This window comes from Mixophyes fleayi, chromosome 5 (assembly GCF_038048845.1).
Source record: "Mixophyes fleayi isolate aMixFle1 chromosome 5, aMixFle1.hap1, whole genome shotgun sequence".
NCBI lineage: Eukaryota > Metazoa > Chordata > Amphibia > Anura > Limnodynastidae > Mixophyes > Mixophyes fleayi.
The window spans coordinates 160190712-160201576 of record NC_134406.1 but is presented as its reverse complement, the minus strand read 5'-3'; positions in this window follow the sequence as shown (position 1 = coordinate 160201576).

Genomic DNA, 10865 nt, shown 5'->3' with positions numbered 1-10865 from the left:
CACAAAGGTTTTATTAAATAACAAACCTTTTTATCAACATTTAATTAAAAAGAAACATTTCAAACATTTAAATAACAAAAGAAAACTTAAGAATAATGTTTTCTTATTAACTCTAAATATATGGTAATTATTTATTTATTTTTTTCTATTAATATGGGCAGAGGCAGTATATCTTCTGCACCTGGAAAAAGAAAAGAGGCCTTCTCACCTCTTTGTCTGTTTTACCCAATTTGTTTATTAGTTTACTGTGTCTGTTCCCAATTGTAAAGTGCTATGGTATATGTTGGCACTATGTAAATAAATGATGATGATGATGATGAAATACAACATGTTAACATTGCATTATGTGAAGTTGGACTCACATTTTTCTAGCTCTGCAGAGTTCAGTGGTTCCACATTAAGGTAAATTCTCTGCAAGATTCATCTTAGTGAAGTACTGTGCATGGGCACAGTACTAACCACAGAAATGCTTGTTGGAGGCACATGCAACTAAATTGTATGGGGTTGCTTTACTTAAGAGCAAACACATATAAGGCCCATTAAGGCATACATCTCTTTAATAACAATAATTGTCTAGGCCTATGCAAATACAGATTTAGTAAAGAAATGATTTCTGATTTCTAGACTTTTATGCTGAAAAAATAAAATATTATATTTCTAGATACTTTCTAGATACTTACATTAATTTTCAGGGGTCTTGGGTGGGCTCCCTGCATCCTTAGACTGGGGCTTCTCCTGGTGCTCCTCTTGGGGTTCTTCCTGGGGCCCCTCTTGGGGCTTCTCTTGGGGATCCTCTTGGGTCTCCGTCACAATCACAAGTATTGCCTCCCAGGATTTCACTCATGATTCCCTCTTCATGCTCATCCTGGGGCTCCTCTTGGAACTCCTCTAGGGGCTTTTCTTTGGGCTCCTCTTGGGACACATTAGTCTTTTATAACATATCATCTCTCTCTCCTAGATAGATAGATAGAAAGATAGATAGATACATGGATCTAATCTTTTGTTTAAATTGTAATTATTAAGTACCACACATGGAGCATTACTATACTATTGGTCAAATACAAACACCTGTACACCACTTGCATATGGACTTTAGCTAGGAGGCTTTTTAAAACTTTAGTATCCTAAACTGAATGTAATCACATACTGATACTGAAACATCACTGTTACAGGCCATGTAGAATCTAGCAGCCTGCATATTTGCAAGTGAATTACATTTTTAAACATTCTCCTCACTGTTTGGCTTTCAGAACATGTGTGGGCGTAGGTACGTAAGTCCTTTTTATACCATATCTAAAGTGGTGGATTTTCTTTCCTTAATGGAGTACATGTCATTCACTCACAATAGTGGACCGCACCAAGGAAATTAAATGTGTTCAAATGTCTGGGCCTTTACACACAACAAATGGCAGAAGAATACACATCTGCAGACACTATATATAGCTCAAGAGAAAATCATTGTTCTTTGCCATTTTGTGATAGTGCCTCCATATTGAATTTCAAGGGAGAGTTTGGTTCTACATTGACCATATTATAAAATGCCCCATTCAGAACAAGAGATGGCTGGTAAAGTCAAACCTCCACCAAGCGTATGCAGCCCAACTTTGCCTACAGAGAGATGGAGATTCTAATGGAGTTTGTGGTAGAGAGGCTGCACCATACAAGCCAGAATCTCTCTTCCCCAGTGAAGCACAGTACCTGGGAGGACACCACACCTCTTCGGAGGTCTGCAACTTAGTTCAAGAAATTAAGCAAATGCAGATCTTTTTTGATCATATTGTGCTCAGAATATATTACCAAAATGTCCACCATATTTCATTTTTGTCAAACACACAATAGTTGGGCAATGCATGGGATTATCAAACCCAAAACCTGTTCTAAATATAACAATTTAAATGTTTGCAATATTACATTGCAACCTGTTTTAATCTGAAAAAAATAGTTTGTGATTATTGTGTGATCTTTTGGACCCCAAAAAATACTTTTATTTTTATATGTATGTCTGTACCTCTATTTTTAACTTGTTTTTGGCAGTATACATTGCAACATTCCTCACTTTGGACATTTTACAATGGTGGCAGGACTATAAGTGGCACCTTAAAAACAAGCTGAGAGACTACGGCAGACATGTAAAGTTACCGGTGGAGGTCCCATGGAGTCCTAAGACCTCAGTACTCTAGAGCACGCAGCATTTTCTTGCATTGACAACTAAATGGTGCAGGGTGTGGGACAGATAGATACTGGCATAAGCCCTCCTCCAGCCACACAACAATCCCTTCCAAGTAAATTTCATATCAGAATAAATGCATTAACTATTCAAATGACTGTAATCTTTTGACTAAATAAATCATAACATCACCACCAACAATGTAAATATTCCTGTGTTTTCTAAATTAATTTCCATTTGCATTTATACGAATAAGAGTATCGATTTTTAAAAACCAAACCCATCAAATCCTAGCAACCTAGTCAGCATATTGGATCATCTAGCTATGTAGTCGATTACTGGGTATCTTCTTTGATGATCCCTTTGAGAATAACTCATTTATAAATGGATGCAAGTGTAAAATTGCCATCAAGCCAAATACAAGAAATTTGCACTGTATGCATATTGTCATATCATTTGTTTATTTGTTTTCTAAATAACCCCACAAATATACACATGATCCAAATAAAATTACATTTCTCACGTGAAATTATTAATGCATGCAATGAAATCTACATATCATCATCATCATCATCTTCATTTATTTATATAGCGCCAACATATTCCCCAGCGCTTTACAATTGGGGACAAACATAGTAAACTAATAAATAAACTAGGTAAAACAGACAAAGAGGTGAGAAGGCCCTGCTCGCAAGCTTACAAAATGGGGGCTTATGAAATGCTTGTAATTTTACTTCAGTATACCATAGTAACATCGGCAAAAAGGTCTAAAATCACTGAAGCAGCAAACTTTGTGAAAACCAATACTTTTATTATTCTCAAAACTTTTGGCCATGACTGTATATAGCACCAGTAATTCTGCAGCACTGTACAGAGAACGCAGTCTCTGGTCTAATAGAGCTTACAGTCTAAATTTACCAACACACACAGACAGATTGACCATGGTCAATTCGATAGCAGCCAATCAACCCACCAGCATGCCTTGGGATTGTTAGGGGAAACCAAAGCGCACGGAGGAAACCCATGCAAACACAGGGAGAACATACATATGTGATACTCAAAGTAGGATGCTATGGACAAAAACATTCATGATTTTAATGTTAGGTTTTTCTTCCATTATATGAGCTGTACATGCCGAGGAGCCAATTGAGGGTGAAGATGACCTCACACATGAGGACATGCATGCCGGGGTCGAAGAGCAACAGCCACATGAAGAAACATCTTGTCAATCTCTTAACAAATGTTTAACAAAATGTATGAAAATTACGCAGCATTACACAAATAAAATTATTATATAGGAAACACGCTTACAATGATCCATACCACTTTGTAGAGATTGATTGATGCCATAATTCGTTATTTTGAGAATTCACCTGTTGCCCCTCCAGTCCCTATGGCACCTATTGCACCAAACTGTCAATTCATTTGGAGTATTTTTTAATTCTCACAATTAACAAATTTTGAAGTAAGATACTTTAAAACATTCTCACATGCTAATTTGTTCCATGCTTGTAAAATAAAATACAGTATTTTTGTTACTACTGAGACACACATGTGAAAGTTTCACCTACCTCTTTTAAGTAAGCAGTCAGCAGTTTTTTGTTTTTCTTTCTTTTTGGAAACAAAATGGTACAATGACATCCACCTGCAATGATATTCTATAGTGTATAGTAGCTGAGATGTGTGTTGTCAGGTGTGCAGGTGAAATGTCAATCATCTCATTAGATTGTGAGAGTGAATGCCATGTTTGGTCATCACTATCATCTATCAGTTACACCTGTCCTGTAGTAGGTGCAACTCTTATGTCTGAAAATAAGCATTGTTACTAGTATGGCACAATTTGAACCACCAACATCCGTTTGGGAACATTTTTACTGTACCTGGGCTCAGGGGCGGATTGGGAACTTAAAGTGGCTGCCATTCCTGTGTCATACAAAAAATATAAATCCTTTGGCATGTTCTACGACTGGTTTATGTCTCTGTGCTCAAACTTGCCTAGTTGCCTACTAATACATTCTTCCAATATTCTTTTAATAGAAACATATCTTTCTTTGTTTAGAGTAATAAGTTAACTATTGTGAAACATGTTGGCACAATCATATTTGATCAGTCTGCCAGAGCAGCATATGAGCACCACACTGCTGCATCTTTACCTGACATCATGAGCTGTAAACTACCAGTCAAATCGCTCTCTTTTAATATTATAAAATTTGTAATGTGTGTTTCAAAAAATGCATTAAAAATAATCCTTATAATAAATTGCTATCCATTGAGATCACCACAAAAGTGAAATGCTTCAAGCATCTGCAAGAAAACACTTCTTTGAAACAATTGTGTATGAGCCCTAAATGTGCCCATTGCAGGGAGGGTTGGTAGACAATGGTATAAGTGAAGGTGAGAGCTGTTCCAAGGGTTTGTTGGTGTTATACTAAGTGCAAAGGAGGCAGGATTAATGATATTGTCAGTGCAATGGGGGCTGGTCATATGTTCAACAAAGTGATCTGAGAATGGGACCAGTGCAAAGTAGAAGACAGGCAATTGAATCAATTGAAGAATCAGACCAGAGCTAGAATAAGGCTCTTGGGAGGCCTGGGACACTCAAAACACTTATAACAGGGGGGTTATCATATTAGATACATTTTAGACAAATACACAAGCAATGCTGTGTGCACTACTGTCACACAGCATTGTACTGCCTTCACGAGCATTACAGTGTGAAGCTGGAAATACCTGTCAACGGTCCTTGTTTTCTGATCAAATCCTGAATAATTGAGACAGTCACCCAAATTCGGGACTGTCCTAACAGATTACGGACAGTTGGCAGACTGTCCTGCTCTCTCCTACCTCTTCATGTCATTTTCACCACCTGTGGCTGCTGGTGTCTTTAGATCAGTTGCTGCTTGTCTGGATCCTGGAATGCTGGAGGTCCTATTTGAAAAAAAACATGGGTGCATGAAATTTAGAAAGCTCCAACCAACCCCGGCATTAAATCAATAGCACCCACATTTCATAATTAGGCCTCTCTCCAGCCCCAACATTAAATTAACAGTATACACATTTAATAAATAAATCTATTTTCCTTCAACCAACCCCGACATTAAAGTAATAACTAAACCAATTACCTTCCCTCCAAACAGCCCCAGCAATACATTAATAGCATTTACGTTTAATATAACCATTTCCCGTCGCTGCATCTTAATTTAAAATGCCTCATCAATAAATTTAATTTCCCCACCATCAATCCACAAATAAAATAGCACCCATTAAATAATTAGTCCCCACCTAACTCCACCACTAAATTAATAGCCTTCCTTCCACCCATGTACTTCTAAGACAGCCCCCCAATTCCTCACACATTGTAGCAGGCCCCCTCCTTTCCTTCACACACATTATAGCAGCCCTCTCCCTATAGATTTGTATATGCAGCTCCCCCTTCCTACACTTTTGCATATACAGCCCCCCTGCAATTTTCTTTGTGAAGTTTCCCCTATAGTTTTGTATGTGCTGCCACCCTCCCTATAGTGTTATATATGCAGCCTCCCCACACCTTTCTAGTGTTCTATATGCAGCCTACCCCTTCCTATAGTGTTCTATATGCAGCCCTCCCCTATAGTGTCTTTACTCAGACAGGAAGTGCTGCCTATTCTCATCTCTTGGGGGTAAATGTATTAAGTAGAAGATTCTGCAAGTTGATGATATTTTCCAACTTTGCAGAGGAAATTTAAATTGGCAATGGCTTTCAGTGCAAGCTTTGCCTGGAAAGCCATTGTCATTTTAAATTTTGGCGACTTGCAGAATCCGCTACTTAATACATTTACCCCCTGACTCACCTAAACTCTCCCATAGACTCACCTGGACTGATCCATACTCCTGCTTCTTTGCCTGTTCCTGCAGACATTCACCTACCAGACTCACCTGTACCTGTGGATATCTGCGGACATTCACCCTCCAAATTCACCTGTTCCTGTGATTCTTCACCATTGTCACGGCAATAGGATTTCTGGGATCCGTCTCGGGACCCTTGGGACTAGCTCTGGCAGGGATGAAGTGAAAACTAGGAGATCAGATGAAGGTCTTGCTCATGGAGGATGTGCTCTACTCCTGTACACCAGATCTTAGGATGAGGAATGCTGGACTGGACTCAGTACTGAAATAAACAATTGTAATCTGGACATGGAAGACTGGAAGCTGAATGCAGGAACAGAGGGACTGAACTCATGGCCAGAGACGCAGACCTCCAAGGATCCAGAATCTCAAATGAATATAGTACGAAAACTGGGACTGAGAAGGCTTAGAAATCAGGAAGCTGATTATCAGGGGTGACTACCTCCTGAGCTGTAAAAGCCTGAAGCTTGACTGTACAACTCAGAAATCCGAACCTGAGACAAGCCTGGAACTGGAAGCTGGTACCCAGAACACAGAGATCGTTACAGAAGTTGAAAGACTCAGAGCAGTAAACTACCACCCCAAATAGCCAGTAGGTGAGACAGGAATAGGCTGAAAAGGATCCACACAAGGGATGAGCTGGATTCATACGAAGGGTGACAGCTGGAATCTGTACAGCAGCAGATAGAATGAAGCAGCAAACAGCAACAGAGATAAGCTGGAACTAGGAAAGCGTTGCACTGGCAATTAGCTGAGTGTAGGAGGTGACTTTTAAAGTCTGAGGAGGGAGCTAATTGGTGGATAAATTCAGGTGTTCAGAATAAGCAAGATGTAGCAAAATGACTCACCTGAGATTGCAGCCTAAAGTACAGAAGACAGAGTCATACTTTGTCCCAGGATTTAGGATGCTGCATTCTGACAGGAGGAAGATGCACGGGGATATGATACCGCTGAGTGGCATAAACAAGGCTAAGACCCTGATTCATGACAACCATTTATTTTTGTTCTTTATTTCTTTCTTTCTTCCTTCTCTGCCTGCCTTTGTACTCTCTATAGCATTACCTATTTGTAATTGCCTGGACATTTTTATTGGTGAGCATGCTTATGTTTTTCAAAACCAAAGATTTACTTTGAAACATTTTCAATGTTCTGTATAATGAGTTTCCAGGAAAGATATTCCATAGATATATTTCAAAGCTAAAAGTGTTGTGTTTTGACTAGGGATGTGCACCGGCGACTTTTGAGGTCTCGTGTTTTGTGTTTTGGATCCGGATTTTCATTATTTTTGGGGTTCGGATTTGTCTCGCAAAACACTTGACGAAAGGTCTCGGTTCGGATTTAAGGTTTTGGATTCGGATTTTTTTGGAAAAAAACATAAAAAGTTTAAAAATCAAGTTTTTGGGCTTATTTTCACTCCTAGGCTATTATTAACCTCAATAACATTCAATAACAAGCATTTCCACTAATTTACAGTGTATTCTGAAAACCTCACAATATAGTTATTAGTCCAAAACGTTGCAACAAGGTATCTTTCTGGACTGCGTAGAGGAGTGGGTCACCACAATATATATTAAAAACCCTGAACTTTTATGATTCGCACCAATAAATGTACCTGGACTGCGTAGAGGAGTGGGTCACCACAATATATATTAAAAACCCTGAACTTTTATGAATCGCACCAATAAATGTACCTGGACTGCGTAGAGGAGTGGGTCACCACAATATATATTAAAAACCCTGAACTTTTATGAATCGCACCAATAAATGTACATGGACTGCGTAGAGGAGTGGGTCACCACAATATATATTAAAAACCCTGAACTTTTATGAATCGCACCAATAAATGTACCTGGACTGCGTAGAGGAGTGGGTCACCACAATATATATAATAAGAAAACCATCAACTTGTTTGATTCGCACCAATAAATGTACCTGGACTGCGTAGAGGAGTGGGTCACCACAATATATATTAAAAACCCTGAACTTTTATGAATCACACCAATAAATGTACCTGGACTGCGTAGAGGAGTGGGTCAACACAATATATATAATAAGAAAACCATCAACTTGTTTGATTCGCACCAATAAATGTACCTGGACTGCGTAGAGGAGTGGGTCACCACAATATATATTAAAAACCCTGAACTTTTATGAATCGCACCAATAAATGTACCTGGACTGCGTAGAGGAGTGGGTCACCACAATATATATAATAAGAAAACCATCAACTTGTTTGATTCGCACCAATAAATGTACCTGGACTGCGTAGAGGAGTGGGTCACCACAATATATATTAAAAACCCTGAACTTTTATGAATCGCACCAATAAATGTACCTGGACTGCGTAGAGGAGTGGGTCACCACAATATATATAATAAGAAAACCATCAACTTGTTTGATTCGCACCAATAAATGTACCTGGACTGCGTAGAGGAGTGGGTCACCACAATATATATTAAAAACCCTGAACTTTTATGAATCGCACCAATAAATGTACCTGGACTGCGTAGAGGAGTGGGTCACCACAATATATATTAAAAACCCTGAACTTTTATGAATCGCACCAATAAATGTACCTGGACTGCGTAGAGGAGTGGGTCACCACAATATATATTAAAAACCCTGAACTTTTATGAATCGCACCAATAAATGTACCTGGACTGCGTAGAGGAGTGGGTCACCACAATATATATTAAAAACCCTGAACTTTTATGAATCGCACCAATAAATGTACCTGGACTGCGTAGAGGAGTGGGTCACCACAATATATATAATAAGAAAACCATCAACTTGTTTGATTCGCACCAATAAATGTACCTGGACTGCGTAGAGGAGTGGGTCACCACAATATATATTAAAAACCCTGAACTTTTATGAATCGCACCAATAAATGTACCTGGACTGCGTAGAGGAGTGGGTCACCACAATATATATTAAAAACCCTGAACTTTTATGAATCGCACCAATAAATGTACCTGGACTGCGTAGAGGAGTGGGTCACCACAATATATATAATAAGAAAACCATCAACTTGTTTGATTCGCACCAATAAATGTACCTGGACTGCGTAGAGGAGTGGGTCACCACAATATATATTAAAAACCCTGAACTTTTATGAATCGCACCAATAAATGTACCTGGACTGCGTAGAGGAGTGGGTCACCACAATATATATTAAAAACCCTGAACTTTTATGAATCGCACCAATAAATGTACCTGGACTGCGTAGAGGAGTGGGTCACCACAATATATATTAAAAACCCTGAACTTTTATGAATCGCACCAATAAATGTACCTGGACTGCGTAGAGGAGTGGGTCACCACAATATATTAAAAACCCTGAACTTTTATGAATCGCACCAATAAATGTACCTGGACTGCGTAGAGGAGTGGGTCACCACAATATATATTAAAAACCCTGAACTTTTATGAATCGCACCAATAAATGTACCTGGACTGCGTAGAGGAGTGGGTCACCACAATATATATAATAAGAAAATCATCAACTTGTTTGATTCGCACCAATAAATGTACCTGGACTGCGTAGAGGAGTGGGTCACCACAATATATATTAAAAACCCTGAACTTTTATGAATCGCACCAATAAATGTACCTGGACTGCGTAGAGGAGTGGGTTACCACAATATATATTAAAAACCCTGAACTTTTATGAATCGCACCAATAAATGTACCTGGACTGCGTAGAGGAGTGGGTCACCACAATATATTAAAAACCCTGAACTTTTATGAATCGCACCAATAAATGTACCTGGACTGCGTAGAGGAGTGGGTCACCACAATATATATTAAAAACCCTGAACTTTTATGAATCGCACCAATAAATGTACCTGGACTGCGTAGAGGAGTGGGTCACCACAATATATATAATAAGAAAACCATCAACTTGTTTGATTCGCACCAATAAATGTACCTGGACTGCGTAGAGGAGTGGGTCACCACAATATATATTAAAAACCCTGAACTTTTATGAATCGCACCAATAAATGTACCTGGACTGCGTAGAGGAGTGGGCACTGGGCACCACAATAAAATATATAAAAAACCTTCAACAGGTCTGCATTACACTACACATACGGCTGCTCCTCCATCCTCTCCATCATATACATGTTGGAGTTTTAGCGTGTGACAACCTCTTGTTTTTGATAATGTCAGTGCATTTTGAATATTTTTCAATTTGCCCCACACCACTGAATGTACTTTATCTATGATACGCATCTATCTATCTTGACTGCGTAGTGTGGTGGCCGCGGTACACAATTTGGTACCGAGGCCACAATATAATTAAAAAACCCTCCACGTGTCAGAATTCCACCAAACAAGTATCTGGACTGCGTAGTGGGGTGGCCCCGGTACCCAATTTGATACCGGGGCCACAATACCTCCTCCAAACATGGTACAGACAATTCGTCATTGAGATCCCATCAAGTATGTTAAAGACAGACAGGGTCCAAGTGTTATTGCTTGACTTTGTAAACCAAAAAACTGTCCCTGTTGCACATAGTCGTGCAATGAAGACTGACTTTTTCATTTAAAGGCACCATCTTTCAAGTGTAGTGTTTGTAAGTCTAAGTCATATTATACTTTTGGTAAAATTGGTTTATTTTGTTCCTCTTTATGGTAATTAGTAATAGAATTAAAGTATTAAATAGAATTAAAGTATGAAATAGAATTAAAGTATTAAATAGAATTAAAGTATGAAATAGAATTAAAGTATTAAATAGAATTAAAGTATGAAATAGAGTGGTATAGAGTTGTAGTGTGGTATAGATAGAGTGGTCCCCACAATATAATA